The sequence below is a fragment of the Gallus gallus genome, chromosome 13, assembly GCF_016699485.2.
Source record: "Gallus gallus isolate bGalGal1 chromosome 13, bGalGal1.mat.broiler.GRCg7b, whole genome shotgun sequence".
NCBI lineage: Eukaryota > Metazoa > Chordata > Aves > Galliformes > Phasianidae > Gallus > Gallus gallus.
In genome coordinates, this window is record NC_052544.1 from 2,532,278 (window position 1) to 2,550,231 (window position 17,954).

At 45.2% G+C, this 17,954-nt stretch overlaps 1 long non-coding RNA gene across 1 annotated transcript in view; it reads left to right on the top strand.

The window, feature by feature from the left end:
- The window catches only part of LOC101748278, a 212,718-nt gene continuing 194,764 nt past the window's right edge, over window positions 1-17,954 (top strand). The window contains exons 1-4 of the long non-coding RNA XR_005839572.2: window positions 1-942; window positions 14,687-14,835; window positions 16,881-17,037; window positions 17,299-17,430. This is a non-coding gene — a long non-coding RNA (uncharacterized LOC101748278). The remainder of the gene's footprint in view (window positions 943-14,686; window positions 14,836-16,880; window positions 17,038-17,298; window positions 17,431-17,954) is intronic.

The window sequence follows — 17,954 nt, forward strand, 5'->3', positions numbered from 1 at the left end:
ACGTGATGTGTGCTGAGGGCTTGGGAGGCTTTGGGGGACTGAAGGCTGTGACGTCTGCTCTGCATCACTCAGGTCCACCAAAGGCTTTGATGTGCCCATTATTTGAGCTGGCTTCCAAATGTGGGTGCTTCCTGCAGCTGCCTCATCTGTGGCCATCAGCTGTGTCTGGGGTCCTCTCTCCCTGCCCCGTAGTTTCTTTCCCTGCCTGCACAGTGACTGGGTCATTTCCTGCCTCTTCTCCAAGTGAGTGTCCCTTTGGGTACTGTGTTTTTTTCCTCTGAACTCCTTCACTCCTGAAATCCACCCCTTCCCGTGTGTACACCGTTCCCCTGTCCCTGGCAAAGTGCTGCCTCTTTGCCCAGATCCCTTCCACCCCTTCAAACAGCAAAACCACCTGGCCAAACTCAGCCACGGCCTGCTGGGGGCAACAGCGTGGCTGGAGGGCGGGAGGGGTGGGTGCTGTTGGCTCTGCCCGTACCTCTGCCCATGGGAGGCAGCTGCTGTTCTCCCGTGCCAAGAGATGCTCCGTTGCAATGCAGAGCTGATGCTTCCACAAGTCAAAACCCTCCAGGAGGAGCAGAAACAGCAATCTTCCCTTCTGGAGAAGTGAGAGGGGTGTGTATTTCTGGAGGTTTGTTCCTGGTACTCACTGGAAGGGCTCCATGAAAAGCAGAGGCTGTACATGCCAACAGGAGGAGGAATACGGATAGAAGTGAGCGCTGCTCCTGAGAGACGATTCCCCTCTGGATGCAGAGGATAAGCTGTGAGACGTCCCCACTGTGTTCGTGGCTTCCCCACGCCGACAGCCGTTGCTCAGAACCAACACACTCGTGTGAGATGTGTCAGTGCAGGAATGACTTTGCTTCCATCCAGGAGCACAAACTAAGCGCTGGGGCTGCCAGGCACCATCAGCTGCACCCAAACCTCCTGCTGGCCGCTGTGGTAAGTCAGGCCCTCCTGGGTGGCCCTTTTTCTTCTTTTTCTTATTTCTAATATCTGCAGACAGGTCTTGGACTGAAGTAGAAACAGCTTTGCTTGTCTGAATAATTTAAAGAACTGCAATTTCATCTTTTCCTTGGCACAGCTCAGTGCAAATAAAGGGAGATGCGTTTGTATCTCTTGACTGCTCTCTTTCCACAGTCGAAAATCTTCTATTTTCTTTTCCTCCTTTTTCCTTTGAAGGAATCCTTTGAAGGTTTTATTTTTAATTTCCAAACACACGCTTGGAAGGAAAGATTACTTTTTTTCTGTATATCTTCCCCTGAGACGGGCTGGCACTTCTTTGCTGGAGGAGCAGGAGAGCTGTGGATGGGGGCTTGAGCTTTGCCAGATGAGCCCGCTGGCTGGAAAGGCAGTGGGTGAAGATGGTTCCTGCTGTGTAGGAGGAGACCACGAGGTGCCTATCAAGATATGTTGGTAGCAAAGGCTGCTCAGGACCCGATGCATCTCCCCAGCAAAGCCTCTGACCTGATGTAGAGCCTCCACTGGAGTCGATGGCACCTCTCCCAACAGGAGCACGTGAGGAGCGCGGCTCTGCTTTGCCTCCTGTTCCCTCTGGAGTTGGGGGAGCAGCAGGGTGGAAATTCAGTGCCTGCTACAGCCATGCAGGTTAACCTGGTGTCCCTGAGTGGTAGAGCCATCAGCGTCCATCTGAGTGACCGTAGTAAGGAAGGAGGTGCCAGCAATCTCTGTATTTTCAAGGTCAGGGATGTCACGGATGGGACATTGCTGTCAGAGGGACTGAGGTGTGAAATGCCTCTGAGCAGTGGCTGCACGTCCTGTTCTCCTAGAGGAAAAGTAGCTCTCTCACAGCCAAAGTCCTGCCTTGAAGCAAAGAGACCAAAAAATGGTCTGAGTCACCAGACTTCCACGTTAGAAGCTAGCAGTGCTTTGGGTGTGCAGAGCAGGCACAGCTCTGCTTCTCCCTACAGCTCTGGATGCACAGTCAAGTTTTGCCTGCTGTCAAATACAGCAGAGCTTTTAAGAATCCTCACATCACTGATCCACGTCCTCACCTGATCCAAGGATAATGCCGAAGTCTTCCTTAGAACTGAGGTTTACAAGCAATGAAGAGGAACATAATGCTTGGCTGCATTGTGCTGCAGCCCTGTGTCCTTTGTGCCATGGAGAAAGCATTGGGCAGTCAGGCTGGTTGTGTGGGGCTGCCCCAGGCACAGAATGGGGCACGGCAGTGTTCCTATGGGGCTGCTAGCAGCAGCAGGCTTGGCTCCCCAGTGCTTTAGCAGTGCTGATGGCAGGAGCACAAATGCCTTGGAGGTGAGCAACAGGAAAAAGTTCAAGCCCTTGAAGCATTGCTGTCTTTGCAGGGTTGTGTTGGTTTGCTCACTATGCTGCCACTACACATTCCTTAGAGTTATCTCTCCTCCTGCCATGAGATTTACCCTCTTTCTGTTCAATTATTTGTACTCTTTTGCCTCAAATTCCTGGATTTCATTTCATGACTGTGAACTTCCTTAGGGCATCTCTGGGAAGCGAGTATGGAGCTGTGGGGCTTGAGGTGCTGCTACAGTACTGCTCTCAGCCAAGTGCTCCAGATTCTCATCTACAGGTCTGATGCAGTGGAAGGGTCTCAGGCCAACGTCTCCAGTGGGAATTCATTACACTCAGCATTCTGGGAGGGTCTGAGCAGCTGCTGCTCTGAACAGCAGTGGGAGATTTGCAGGTCTCTGGTTCAGCAGGCAGCTGGCTTTCCCAAGCTTGCAGTGGCAAGAGGTGGCTGCTCTCATTTGGGAATCTGAGCTGTCCTCTGTGTCAGTTTATTACAACTCCCAAATGGGAATGGTTTTGAAGGATGGCTGCATCCATGATTTAAAAATAATACAAAAAAAAAAAAAAAAAAAAAGTCAAGAGGACTGGAATAACTCCATCTCTTGGGGATTCATGAGCAGAACACTCTAAGAAGTCCCACATCACTTACTTTTGTTATGCAGATTCTTTGGGGAATGCTGTGACAAGCAGCCATGAGGCTTCTCTCCATCTATAGCTCTCAGAGGAGTGAATCCTTCAGCAGTTACTCCCTGTAAAGCTCCCCCTGGGATGTGCTGCTGGGATGTTTTTGCCTCCTCCAGACAAGGCCTGTTGTATACTATGTGATGTTGATCTGGGCCCCATCGTACCTGAATCCATGGGAAGATGCTCCAGTGGCTGCTGCCCAGGCCTTCCTGTGCTACCAGCAGGGCTCACTTCTTTACTGAAGCTGAAGAGTAATGGGGAAAAAGACCACAAGAGGACTCACAATTCTATCTTCCTTTTTTTGTTTTTACCATTGCTTTTTAACATCTTTAATGGAATTAATCTGTTGTTAAGGAAATACGTGAACTCAGAAGAAAGACGTTTCTGTTGGTTGGTGAAATCATCGTGTATGAAAAGAAAGGAAAGAAAACAAAGAATAAAACTGGAAAGAGGTTTCCGAATTCAAATCTTTCACCTGGAAGGAAATCCCGGAAGCAACTGAAGCAGTGCCTTCATGCAGCTCCTGATGCTGTGCCTTGAAGCCTTGTCCTCAGAGCCTGATCCTGAGAGGTTTCCATGGGGGCCCTATGGTTCATGTGCAGAGCACATTACGGGACTGAGTGCTCAGTGCTTCTTCAAGAGAACGAGTCTGGATTCACACCCTCAGCGTTGGTATATTTGCAGCAGCAACCACAACATCCCATGGGATCGAGATCAAGGTGTTAGTCCGTGTTTTAAAGGTGTGTAGTGGTCTGGATTGCAGATTTCTGACAGCCAGAAGTGTCCAGCCTGAATTAAGCAGCACAACATTGCTGGCAGCGTAGAGCTGTTACAAAGATGGGTAAAGCACATCTGCATGGGCCTTCCTCTGAGCTGCCCACATGCCTGGGGATGCCCAGCACCATGAGCAGCTGTGCTGTGGACACTGCTCCGCCTTTGGGTGACACAGGGAGTTCAGCTTCACTTAAAGGATGAGCATAGATGAAATGCAAAAAAACACGTGGGAGAAAGATCCTCTTCTCCTTGCCTCCAGCACCTCACTGCTTCCCTAATGGTGCCAGGCTGGATGCAGTGTGCAGGAATGCAGCCCTGCTCTGCTGGAAGAGGGGCAGAGCAAAATCTGCATGTGCCAGACACAAACTCCATTGCTTAGCATGCTGATGAAACAGGCTGCAACCATCGGTGCAGTTTAAAACCCAAACTGACTCATCCCTTGGGAATGCTCAAATCGCATTTTGCTGCTCTGTCAAGGCTTGATGAGGTTTTCTTGTGATCCAGGCCCAGCCTGCTGAGGAAACTGCTGTGCTTTTTGTCAGTGGCAGCTTTTATTGCTGCCCTGTCTTGTGTCGGACCCCGTGCTCCTGCAGCCTCTTGTTACTGCCCTGCAGTGCGATGGCCTTGCAGTATTCACTGACTTTCCCAAGCTCCATCTTATTTCTGGAGACTTCAGAAACGTTTGTGCTATGCTCTTTGTTACAGAATGCAAGTCAATTGTTAATCACTTCCAAACCATGGAAAACTACTGCCATGAAAGGCAGCATTTCATTGTAGTTCTGTGTGTCTTCCACAGAAATGCTTGCATTTTCTACTTTTTACTGGCATTGACATCCATTTTTTATGTTACTATTGACAAGAGGCTGATTCCAGACATAAGATGGTGCAGATCAGCAGCAAACACCAACATTTCTATCTAACATCCTCTTAGAATAACCAGTCACCATTGAATCTGAGTATCATAATGGGATGGAGGACCTGCTGGAATCTGGGTAGCTCTTGATTTAGTTGTTTGAGCTCCCTTGGTGTTCCAGCTATCAGCAAATATTCAGTACAGCCCCAACAAAAGCTATTTGCAGGGGCTGAAATAGCTAACTTTTAATCCTCTTGTTTTCTCATCAAAAACACTCCAAATAGTCATTCAACAAGTGAAAATTGCAGCTGAACCAACGAGAGATTCCACAGAATTTTCAATGGATTTTATGCATCCCTGCAAAACGTATTCAGATGTATCCATGTAGGCATTAGTAATGACTACTTTGTGTCTCCTCTCTGATAATTAGCTAGTAGTGCTTCACATGAGGGAGTATTTAGTTACAGCTGCATTTGCAAAGGTTTGGAGTTTGACTCCTCTCTGTCCCAGTATTGTATTTCCTGCTGTCTGGGCACTGCTATGGACCCGAAGCAGCCCTAATGGGAGGGGAGCCAGTTGTGTCCGAGGGATGCGGGCTCCTGGTGTCAGCATGAAGAGGCTTCTTGCCAGCAGATGAACCCAATGACCTTACAGGTCTCTCCTATCTATGACATTTCTGATTAGTTTTGCATACGCCTCCTCTCTGCAGGATGTTTGCCTGTGTTTCAGTGGCTCCTTAGAGGTGATGTAGGGGATTTGAGTGAGAAAAGGCTCTCGCAGTATCAGACACACCTCATTGCCTCCAAATCCCCCAAACTGCTTTGGCAAACACTACGTAAAGCCATCCTGCCGGCTCCTCCCCAGTGCTTGTAGGCATTCCTTTCCTTCGGCACACGCTCCTGGCGAACACACAAACCCTTGACACAGTTTACAGCAAATGCCACGAGACTCAAACTGCGAAAGGAAAAATCCAAACCACCAGCATTTGGATTGAAATGCACACATTTCCCTCCTGAATGGGATTGAGCTGAGCGAGGAAGAGAGAGGCAGGGCGGCAGCCAGGGCGGTGTTGCCCCAAACCTCTACTTCCCGTTGGGCAGGATAGAAGATCATTGGCTTTTCATATGGATCCTTGGTTTTGCAGAGGGGTGCAGGCAAAAATGGGCTGGTAGGCTGTGATCCGTGGTCTGGCTGATATCTGGGAAGGCCCATTTTCGTGCTCTCTACTCCACCCCTGGTGCCTTTTGGCATGAAACCCATGAAATGGGGTGTTCTCATTTCTCTTTGCAGCCCCTCTGGTTGCAGCCCTACACATGGACTGTGGGCAGAAGGATACGGAGAGGTCTTGGGGATGGGAAGGGCAGCACAAGCAGCAGGACAAGCAGCCTCTGTGTAGTCTGCCACAAGCATTGGTGGCAGGGAAAGTTTGCTTTGCAGAGATGTCTGTCCTAGTTGAACCCAGTGTTTAGAGATATCAGTGTGGTATCCAGCACCTCCTGGATGAGGACAGCAATGGGCAGCCATGGAGACCACCCCTCTGCTCTTATGTCTGTGCCCATGTAGAATGCAAAGACCGGCCTTGTGAGCACGGGGCTCACAGTCTTCATGACTGCTTACTGGGGAGCTTATTGCAAAAGCTGTGCTCCAGCTCTAGCTGCGTTGACAGAAAGCTATAAGTCTCATTCACACCATGCTGTTGGGGGTCTATTTTTTTCCTCACAAAAGTAATGAACTGTTGTGCCTGGAAAGAGAATGGTGGAGAAATCCACCTCTGCTTGGCTGTTGGGCACTGAATTCTCTATCAGCTTCTGCCTGCACGTGGTAGGAGTGATGCTCTGTGGACCACAGTGCCTAGAAGCTGCATTTTAATGGCCAATGTCCATTGAGGTGGACGCAAGGGAGTATGAAGCGGTGGAGGGCAGTGAAGAGACAACCTTCTATCTTCAGAGCAATGTTGGCTCCTGCTTCCAGGCCTGGTCAATGGATGTGCTTCGGAAGTAAAGCCGAGTGCCCTGGGAGCCACCTGAACGCAGCCACCTCTGTATTGCTGGTCTGGAGACATCCCATCAAGGGCAGACAATGCTTTGCTCGCTAATTGCGTTTCAGGACACATAATCCTTACTTCACACTTTTTCCCAGACAATATCTTTCCATATAATCTTAATGATTCCTGCTGCAATAACAAATAGGCAGCCCTGAGAATAACTTCACACTCAATTGCTCGTGCCAAGAATCTCACCACTTGGCCCTTCTCTGGGTGTTTTCCCTCCAATCCATCTGCACAAACAGAAGTGGGCCAGTTCTGTGCCTCAGGAATGAGGAGATAAAAAGGCAATAATTTATTTTTCCACCAAAGCTAGAAGTATTTTATAGAATTTGCTCAAGTTTTTGTTTCAGGAAATTTCATCATGTCTCCAGGAAAAAAAAAAGTGCCTAATTGGCCTCAGATTTTCTAACTCCCTTTTCATTTTTGTAATATGAGGAGGTCTAGGTCATCTCAAGGTCACTGCAGTTAGTGTTGCTTTAGTGCACCTCTGTGGATACCTCCTTTCTGCAGCAGTTTCTCCTTTAAAAACAGCCCCAGCCTGCTGCTGTAACAGCCACTTTCTTTGGCAACCATTTGCATTCCTTTAGCATATGGAAATATTTTTTAAAACACATACCAGGGTATGTTCTTATAGGTGAAACTCTCCGTCAGAAACGGAGCAAATGCTTCCAAACTATTTGAATGTTGTTATATATATATATATATAAACTCCCTCAGCTTTTAGCAGAGAGCTGCCATGTCCCATTATCTAGACTGGAACCTTAGCTAATGTCAAAATAAAATGCTGCTGGTTATCAAATTAATAAAAATGTTTTGCTAGGGAAAAATTTAATTCCAGCACCCTCCCAAGGCTTCCTGCTGTCCTGACGTGTTGGTTTACATGGCTTCAGATGGTGAGCTGCATTCCAGCCTTTTAGCTTGGGTTTTCTGGTCTGAGAAAAGATGTGGACTTGAATATTTCACCTTGGGAAGGATTGATTTGTGATATCTTGAAGAAGGAGCATATGCTGTAGAAATGTAGGTAGAAAGAAGTACATGTATCTGAATGACCAGATTGTTTGCTAAAAGGCAAGGACTGAACAGGATGAGTGAAAGGAAGTATTATTCCTGTCCATGGGTGAGGAACTGTGGCATGGAGAAGAAGAACAGTTTGCACTGTGTTGAAAGTCTATGACCAGATCGTGCTTTAACCTCTCCACCCCTTATCTACAGCACAGCTTTCCTTTGGATGCAGTCATCTCAGGCTGGAGTTGAGGGGTGTCAGCTGTACATTTGCACCGTTGACATCATTGATGCACTCTACGCGTACCTCCATGTCATATCCATCTGGTTTTGTCTCTTCACGTTGTTGGTGTCAGAAACTACCAAAGGTTTGCAAATTCACCAACGCAATGCCCAAGCACAAATGGAAATGGGTCAGGAGAGCCCAGGCAGGCAGTGTGAGGAAAGAGATGCTGATGCACAGACGTGCTTCCTGCTTCCATCCTCCACACAAAATAAAGTCCTTGGGAGAGAAAAGAGAAGGGAAGAAGATGAGGCAATGCACTACGTAGTGTTCTTCCATGGCAGGAGCCATGGTGCATTTCCTCAGCCTTGGGATAGGCCTGGCTGGAGGCTTGACAGCTGCCAATGCCTGGTTTTGCTTCATTATTTCATACATTTGCCAAACTCATGGATACTGCTGCTGGACTGGGGGGCTGAGAAATGATTCTTTGCTAGGGAGCTTAGTTACAAGTAGGGCCTTGGAAAAAGGTTTGTATGGAAGTAGTTGTGTTCCTGTGGGAATTTTTTTAGGCAAGCGTGTGGTTAAGCAAAGTGAGAGGTTGGATCCTGGCACTGAGATGTGTGTTTATTTGTCTGGGAGAAAAAAACGTAAGAGACTCTGAGGTGCAGCTCAAATCTCTTGCTTGCTGAGGGTGTCTGGTCCTCACTTCCCCATGGCTCTGATTTCTGGTCATACGTAGCAGTCCCGTGGAAATGCAATCAAGGCACAGCTTTGGGGCACATGTTTGCATTATTTGCCTTGCAAAGATGTTTTCATTCAGTAGCATCTTTATTGCTCAGTGGAGAAGCTGCTGTGTGCCTACTGCCAGTGATGTCTTGAGAAAGTTACATTAGCCTGAAAGGCAAGAGAGGTCAAACTTGGCTTTGCTAAAGATCACATTTGTGAGAACAGAAAGGCATAAATGCCTGCACTGGTTGTCTTGACAGGGTTAGGAAAGAAAATTGGAGCAGAATTCAGAAAAATTATATATTCAGGGCAAGGGTAGCAATGAAAGCAATACCAAAATTAGCCCTGCATGACCAGCAAGGCAAATAGAAACGTTTAAGGATGAATTCACTTTTCCTTCAAAGCCACACTTACAGGGTCTGGTTTGCTGCAGAGATGGACCATGACAGGCACAGGTTTATCAGGTGCCTGAGCTTAATTGCATATTGCAACTAGAGCAGTAGTGCTGTTTTGCACATGCATGTCCTTGCTCTCATTCCTTACTTGAAAATCCTTGTGCTTGATCAGGTTTTTCAAGTGTTTGTATTAACTTCAGGAGGTGTTGGTGAGGGAAAGACAATCCAGAACAGGTGGAACAGAATTATTTCTGTAAAGAAAAACTCTTCATCCTGTTACTGGGCATGGAAACTGGCTGGATGTCCTCTTGAGTGCTCCTCTCAGTGTGCTTGCTGGAATGCATGTAGTCCCAAAACATGAATATCTGCAATTTTGTGTCCTTATGTGTAAACTTCTTGCTTGTAGTGGTTTTGCCTCTTCTATAGTGCTTCTTCTGAAGGTTTACACGTTGTACTTTACTGAGATTCTGGGGCAAAATGTAAACCTCCAAGCCTTTTGCAATGGAAGTGTTGTGTTTTTGATGTGATGAGGTTTAACACAACCTTAGGGATGTGAACAGTGGACAAAATGCCCTGGGCTGCTTTGAGTCATCTTGTTGCAATTGCAAATACCATTTAACAAGTACAACAAAAACAGGCTGTACTGTTTTTGAATGTGGTTGATTGCTCATTTGCTGTGATTCTTTGTGAGTGCGCTGTTAATTTGCGTGGATGAAAGAGACACAGATACAGTATTTGGATAACAAACATTAAAGCAGCCCAATTTCTTGAGGAACAATGCTAAGAGCAGATGGCAAACAAAGAGGGTTCATTTCCCACTCATGAGGAAGAACTGGAATAGCAGCAGAGTATCTAGGTGGCAAGAGTGAGCATGGGCTGGTAGGCAGCCTCCCCTCTCCTGGAGATGTGTGCCCTGGTTCAGCTCCGATACTCATCTGCTTGTTCATGACTTTACATGAATCATTACATCCAGCCACAACAGGGCCTTCATCTCACTTAGGGGCCCTTCTCCCACAACCATAAACGAAGAAAAATTTTGTAGCTATTATTGCAGGGCTTAAGTTCTCTCTCTCACAACCAGACACATGGCCTAATATCTGTTGGCAAGCTGGGAATACAAAATGAAACACGTTATATATGATCTATTTACAGCTGTATATGTGCTGGTGCGGATCCATCTGTGTTTCAGGCCATTTGCCACTTGAGGTATACTGGGAGGGAAGCCCATTCAGAAAACAAGTCTGCAGAACAAGGCATTTCTATGGATCATAGAATTGTAGAATTGCTCATGTTGGAAAAGACCTTAAAGATCGTCAAGACCAACCGCAACCCAACCATACTAGAATCTTGGATCTTGGATAAGGGCTTTTGCCCTCATATTTTATTTTTCTCCTGCATCTGATGACCACTCTGAGACTACAGTGAGCCTGAAGCCAGGTGTTATCTTTGCATGATTAGTTCCTACAGGATTTAGTATGGACCATGCTGGATGAATGGATTTTCAGGAGGTTGCTGTATATCCGCTGTCGCATACTTTTGGAAGTACAAGCAGTGTACAGGGGCTGACTTTAAGCAAAATGTTTGAGAATCATGCCATGCTTGTTATTGCTGAATCCTGCATGTCGGTACATCTGAGGGTCTTTGAGGGTGGTATGTGCTCCATGTATCTAGCTGCTTTTCTTGGGAGACCATCATGGTTCGCTTGTACCTTCTGCTGTGTGAGGTAAATAATACAATTGGCAAAGATGCCAGGAATAACTAGTGTATTATTTTCTGTAGGAAATTTTCCAATTTCCAACAAATACCTATATCTAATAGTCTGAATTGCTTGCCTTTGGTATTTGCTGTGAGTTACACAGAGTGAGTGATTAATCATGTATGTTGGGTGCTTTTGTTGCATTTTGCTTTTTCCTTCCATGACTGGGTCACTGAAACAAGAGGAGTGAGATGAGGAAATTCAAGTTGCCACATAAAGGCATCCAGCAAAAATGCTGGAGCCAACACACACTCATGTGAGAGCTGGCAAGACTTTCACAGCTTCCACTACCTCCATGACATTTTGGCAACTCCTGATCCCGTTGCTGAGCTCTGAACTTGTCCCATCTGACACAATCCAAATATGCTTGCTGTGCTTCTGCTCCTTTACCGCAGTGACAGAACAGACTTCCAGATGATAGTTCTTTTTAAGGAAAATCAGTATTTTTTGTGTGTGGAAGAACTTAATGGACTAGATGGGTATCCTGTTTGCTCCACTGGTGCTTGTGTTGATTAGAAAATAGAAACAGAATAGAAAACGCGGGCTGACAGCATGCAAAATCTCAGCTAAGACCCTCTGTATCTCCATATCACTCACTCGCGGGCTGGTGTATGCTCTGCTTTGGATGGGTTTGGGAAAGAAAAGTATCTTGTCAAATAGGAAAATCTGGGCACAAGATGGGGAGTAGTGGGAACTGATGTGTTCCTTATGTGTACAATATGGAAAGTGCTGATTTAAAGGATGTGAAAACGTGACCTCAAACCTTCGATTGAGTACACCTAGGAAAGACATTTACAGCTCAAGTTGCTGTTGCTCTCTTTGGATCTATGTTCCCTGTATAATCACTTTTCATTACTCACATACCTGTTTGTTACATCTCTCTCTTAGTTGCATCACCACACCTATTACTTACAAATAGTGAACACCTTCAAAAAGAACTTCTTCCAAAACTATATCTGTCCACTTTTTTTGTGGGTAAATATCCTTTGCCTTCTTGTATACACATATGTGGGGTGTTTTTTTTTTTTTTGTCTCCAATGTGATCTCATGGGAAAAGATTTTGGAAAACTTAGTATGATTTTCTGAAGTTCCTGTGCCTGAGGATTAACGTGGAGGTGCTGCAGAACCACTTCACAATCCAGCTGCTGAATTTCAAGCAGCTCAAGTCATGCCTCAGAGTAAAGATCCTTGAAATGATCGGTTTTTTTTTGTTACAATAACTTCTATTGCCTTCTTACATTGTCAGTCACAGAACAAAAGCCACATTCAACTGCACCAATGATCCCAGGTAGCAGGTATGATGTGGAAAGCAGTAAGAGATGGCCTTTGCTTTGGCAAGCCTGGAAACAACTTGCAAAGGAAAGAACGAAGAAGAGCAGGAAGAGAGAAGCTGGCACTTCAAATTGTCCGTGTATTTCTTCAGGTGCATCCAAGTCAATGTGTTGATCTTTGACCACATTTTAAACCTGGAGTAGTTTCTTGCATGCTTTCTTGCACAGTTTTTAATTGTGTGGGGTTTTATCTTATGTTTCCTTCTTTCTAATGCTTGTAATACTCTGTCTTGACTTTTGAGTAATCAGAAAGATTTGGGAAGAGGAGTGGAGTCTATTTTGAAAATCTCTCTTATTTGCAAATTATTTACGCCCTTGGATGGGATTTTAATGGCAGCACTGACACTAATAACAGGTGCAGATCTATTTTCAGAGCTACAGCAAGATCAGCACTGTCTTTCAGCTCCTCCAGCCAACAGCAGTCAATTCTCTGCCCAAAGCATCCCATGATGCTGCGAGTTAAGTGTCCTGACTCTTCCCCAGCACAAAACGGGGCCCCACTGCAGAGAACATGAGCTTGGCACGCAGCTTGGAAATCATTTCTCTCTCATATACTCAGCCACCTGGCTCAGATATTGATTAAGAAGGTTGTTCTCCTCACTTACTTTTGGTGCCAATCCAACTATGGTTGTCTTTTCGACAGTTAAAAAGTCAGTATTTGCTTATCATCCTTGCGAAGAATTGCTAGCAATTAAATAGATGGGGCATATCTCCCTTATCCCTTGTGAAGCAATTGTAAAGAGCACATGACTGCAGGTGTCTTTGACAGGTGTTCTGTCCCTATAATATGCCCCCTTGGGAGCATTTGAAGCTTCAAAATCCTGCATGGAAATGAAACGTGAAAAATTCCGAAAGAAGAATAAAATATTATTTTGCTTCAAAATGAAATAACATCTCATAACTTATCAATATCATTTTGGCTCGCCTTCTCCAGTGCATGTTGGTTTATACACATCCATTGCCATTGTTGTAGTTGACATCTTCAAGAATACAAGTCTTTCCTTTGGGAAATGGGCTTTCTTTGTTAACTTGTCTCCTCCCTTTTGGCTCGGCTGTGAAATCATGCAGTAAGGTCATGCACAGAAAATAAGATCTTGAAAATTTCATTTGCTGCACAAAACAACGATATTCCTAATGAATGGGAGTGGGAGATAGCTGTGAAAATACACCCTGACTATTCTCAGTGGCTGGTGAAATGTGGTTATCATAGAATCATATGATGATTTTATCTAGATGAATCATTCTGTATTACCTTAGTTCCTTCAGTTGGGTTCCAAAGACAGATAGAAATAGAACAAAATATTAAATTATAAGAGTATTCCTAAGATGGAGTTACAGAATTAAATAATAAATAAAATTAGCAGGATGAAATTAGACTCTTCCAGGGACCGTATCTTATTCTTTGTCCAATTCCAGTGATTAGTGTGAAGAGAAGTTCCTTATGTGGGGGACTGCACAACTTTTGTGGTGTTACATGCAATTACCTTTTACTGCCCAGACAAACTGTCAAGAGCATTAACCTGAGGTTTTCCATGCAGTGTTCCAGATGCACATCCCTTTCGAAAGAGCCCGTAATGCAGCTTATTTATAGCTGAATAAAAAAACAATGCCTCCTAAAAGAAGTCAAAGTTCACAGGGATTGGCTAGCACGGCGTTTTAAAGCCTAGTTCTCAGCAGGTTATAAGGCTGGGGTGAGGCCATAATAGGACACTGAAATGATTTTCTTTTTCATGCTTGGCAATAAATTCCTTGACATCCCAGTATAATTTTATGAGCTGGTAGAGACTGTCGAGTTGCATTAGCTCCTGACAGGCGCCCACGAGGGGAGCTTCACGAGCTTGCATTTGTGGTCTGCCCACGTGTGATGTCGGGGATAAGCGGGTAGGTTTATGCCTCGTTTACCTGTATGGAAGGAGACAGCCAAAGCAATCTATAAAACGCTCATTTTAGTGCCACCTGGGGCTATCCCGGATTCTTGAGAATCCCAGTGTGAATCTTCAGTGCCGGTGCTAGTCTGTTCATGGAAATGCAGATGTGGGACCCAAAGGCAAAGGAACGAGTACGTGAGGAGGAGCCCACAGCCCAGGCTGGATCAGTTCTGTGTGTGGACTGATATTACGTGATAATGTAGCTCATGGTGATCTGTAAACTGACCTACTCCCATATCTCACCTATATGAGAGGATTTTGCACTGGTTTGTTGAAAAAGCATTAACGTTCCATCCTCTGTGCCTTCTGTGCAGTGTTTTATGTGCTGCTTCCCTTGTGCAAAGGAAACAAGTAAACGGCCCAAAGAGAATGCTCTACCTGCTAGCAATATACATAACAAAGACGCACACATGAACTGTCTTATTTCTCTTTCCCAGTGACTGCAAAATCAACACACACAAATATGTTTATACGAACAGGCCAGAGAAACAGCTGGTTCATCAAATAAAAAAGGGCATGCTTGGCTCTGCTAGGCCAAGCGTTCAACTGGATCCCTTGTATTCATGAAGTGAGAAAGTAGAGCACATTTGAAAATGCAGGTGTATAAATATTTCTACCAGACCTGCTGGAGCATTTGAAGTTCCCCTCAGGCCGCTGCTCTGACTCACCGCTTTCCAGCACGCAGGGAATGCTGCCCTGTGGGCATCAGCTGTGGCCTCAGGGCTGCGCTGCCCGGAGGAGGATTTGCTGGGAAGCACTGGAGAACACCCCCGGGTCAGAGCTGGTCCTGAGTCCAGGAGGGCGATGGCAGTGCAGCTGAGCAGCAGGTGAGCTCTGGGACGGGTCCGCGGTGGAAGCGGTCGGTTGACTCTGTGGAGGTGCTTCAGGCAGATGTGGAACTGTTTGTTTCCTTGGCCTGGCATCCACGGAAGGAGGCTGGAACTTAACTGCCAACGTGGAAAAACCGCCTCAGTTCTGAAGTCTGAACTTCAAAGGCGACCGTTCCATTTAATGTCACAGCCCTCCTGGTAATCCTGAGGGGGGAGAGGAGAGCAGCAGCTCTGGCACTGATGCAAACTGCAGACTCAATGCAAACATCATAATAGATGTCTCCCAGCTATGACTTCCTCCTGAGTGCTGTCACTGCTGCACACGGCAAAGTAAATCCTTTCATAAGAGAACACATGCATGCACATACAGACCCAGGCACACACCTGCAGAGCCTTAACACAACAGTTACATAACACAGGCTTTCCCAGCAATGCTAATGCAAGGGTTCTGTCTGCTCTGGAATGAACCTGTGGTTTACCAAAACTGCTGCCAGCACAGGGTAGCATGCTTGGGCAAAATAAGGATTCCAGTCTTTTTTCTCCTATTCTCTATATAGCTAGAGCAAGTCCACAATGAAACAAAGCAATAGTTCCTGGCTGTCTCAGCATGTTTCAACGTTACAGCATTTTATTTTTGCTGTTAAATGATTTTTTTACATGGAAATTTCACTGATGAGATGAAGAACTTTCTGAGCCGAAGGGATGGGAAGATGTGTATCAAATCTATGGGGGGATCTGAGATTAGAGGAATGTTTAATAGCACAAAGCCCCAAAGCCAAGGGAATGTTGTTTTTCAAACTTTAAAAGCAAAACCTACTTTATCTTGAAAGAAAATCCAACAAATTTTGTGCCAACTGAATGTTGCAGGCAATCTTACCATGACAAGAAATTGATATAATATTAATGCTATTCTGCAATTAAAAAATACCCAGACTCTTTACCTACAAAGCTAATGATAAACTTTCAGGCCACCAATGCAAACAGGACGTCTCTACCAAACTCCTGAGCCAGTATTCCTTCAGGAGCCTTGTGAGCAGTCTCTGCCACTGCGGCGCATCAATTCTTGTCCCAGGAGCCCAAATCTTTACTTTTTTTGGTGCTTCTGAGTATAAAATTAAGCCTGTATGCAAATGTATTGTGGCTGAAGGCCTGAGAAGGAGCTTTGTCTTTGAACAAAATGTTGAAGACATGATATTGCTTTATGGAAAACTGAGGCAAAAATCCATTTTCCAAAAGGAGCTGGGCTACGCCCATGATATTTAGGTTATGTGGTACTAAATTACCTTGCTTTGGTTCAGAAATTAGAGAATATGGTTTCTTTAGTTTGTGGTGAAGGAAGGAGCTCTCTGCTGTGAATGATGCAGTATTTCAGCTTGGCTCTTGAGAATTGAATGTCATTATAGAATTAGAATTGTTTAATTTTAGAAACGTTTTAGAAACATCTTAGAAGAGCTCACCTAAATTCCATTGACTCAGTGATGGCAAAATAGCTTCCCTGAACCTACCATTCCACCAGCCCTGCCAGTCCAGCCATGTCTCATCCATGCCCATCATGACGCCAACGAAAGCCACTAGGTGTCACTACTATATAGTAGGAATAAAGCTAAGATAATATTTTTTTGGCAATAAATGTCCTGACTCACAAGGAAGCTGGGTTATAAAAGCCGTGGATAGTTTGGATTCCTTCCAGTTAAAAAACAAAACAAAACTTTTTTTTTTTTTCTTTTACTAAAAATATTGGATTCAAGTTCAAAACAGTCATTTAACAAATAACACTGACTTGTATTTTAGAAGGAAAAATACTTTGAAGTTAATACCAAGTAAAGAAACGTGGTCTGTGGCTCTGAGAACTGCGATGATGGGAAAAATTATATCTGGAGGTCTACAGTGCTAAAGACAAGGCTTGACTAAATGTAGGGCTGGGGACATTCAGGAGTACTCATATTCTCTTACTCAACCAGAAGTTGAGGCAAAAGGCCAGTGAAATAATAGTAGTAGCAGTAATAATATTGTATATTTATATGGTGCCTTTCATCTCCCAGATTTCCACGCTGCAGTGTCTAGCTGACTGCAGATACAATAATCACTTCGCTCACCACCAACATGGAACCACCCTTGGCAAGGCCATGGCAGCCATCACACAGCACGTTGAGAATTACTGCTCCCATTCAGAAGATCACGAGGGCATCTTTGAAGCAGGTAAAGTGTGCTTTGATGGGGTAGGTTTGTGTTTGTCCTTACTGATGGGGCCCATTCAAGTTCTCTTGTAATGTTTCCCTCCTCTGGATTGGGAGGGTGTTCTGGTTTCTTCGTTCTGAGGCTTTGGTTATTGAATTGAAAAGTTGACATAAACTTTTTAACTTGTCCTGGGAAGAAATGTAATATGCTCCAAGTGACCATCTGGTTATTTCTTACTGCTACCTCACTGAACCCTTACGCTTTTCTTTTGATGCTGCCTAGGCAAGAACCAACCAGATCCGACCCTGCTGTAGGTCATGGACAGGCTGAGATCCTGATGGTGGAAGATGAAGAGAATACATCAAATTCTGTTTGTGTGGAAAAACTGAAATAATAAGAAAATCCTCAGCTGAGGTAGGGGCTCCCTGGGGTCTGTTTTTAAGAACACTTGGTTTGTGAGGTTCTTCTGAAAAGAAATGGGGTGGGGGAGGGGATGGGTTCCCTCCCCCCCCCCCATGTGAATCTACTGCCTTCTATCTGCCAGTGAGCGATTTGGACATCTTCATGCAGTTTGGTTACCAGCATTACATGTGTTACTGCCTACTCTGTGCTCTTCTCCAATTATGCCTATATTTTAGCAGTAGTTAGAATGGTGGATAAATCTGTGGTTTGAAAACTGCTTTGGGACTAAAGGCACTCTATCCATGTAGGCTTCTACTTAACACCTGGTATCCAGAAAACAAACAAACAAACAAAACCCAACAAACTCATCCAAAGACAGTCACAGACAAGCACTGTAACTAAAACTGGAGCAAAGCTGGCTAGCCTCCCTCCTCACGAGTTAGTACTGTAGAGTATGTTCAAGGTCTAGGTAAACTCCCAGACAGAGAAGGAACGAGACAGAGAAACAAGGCACAGGCAAGAATAACTCACTTCCT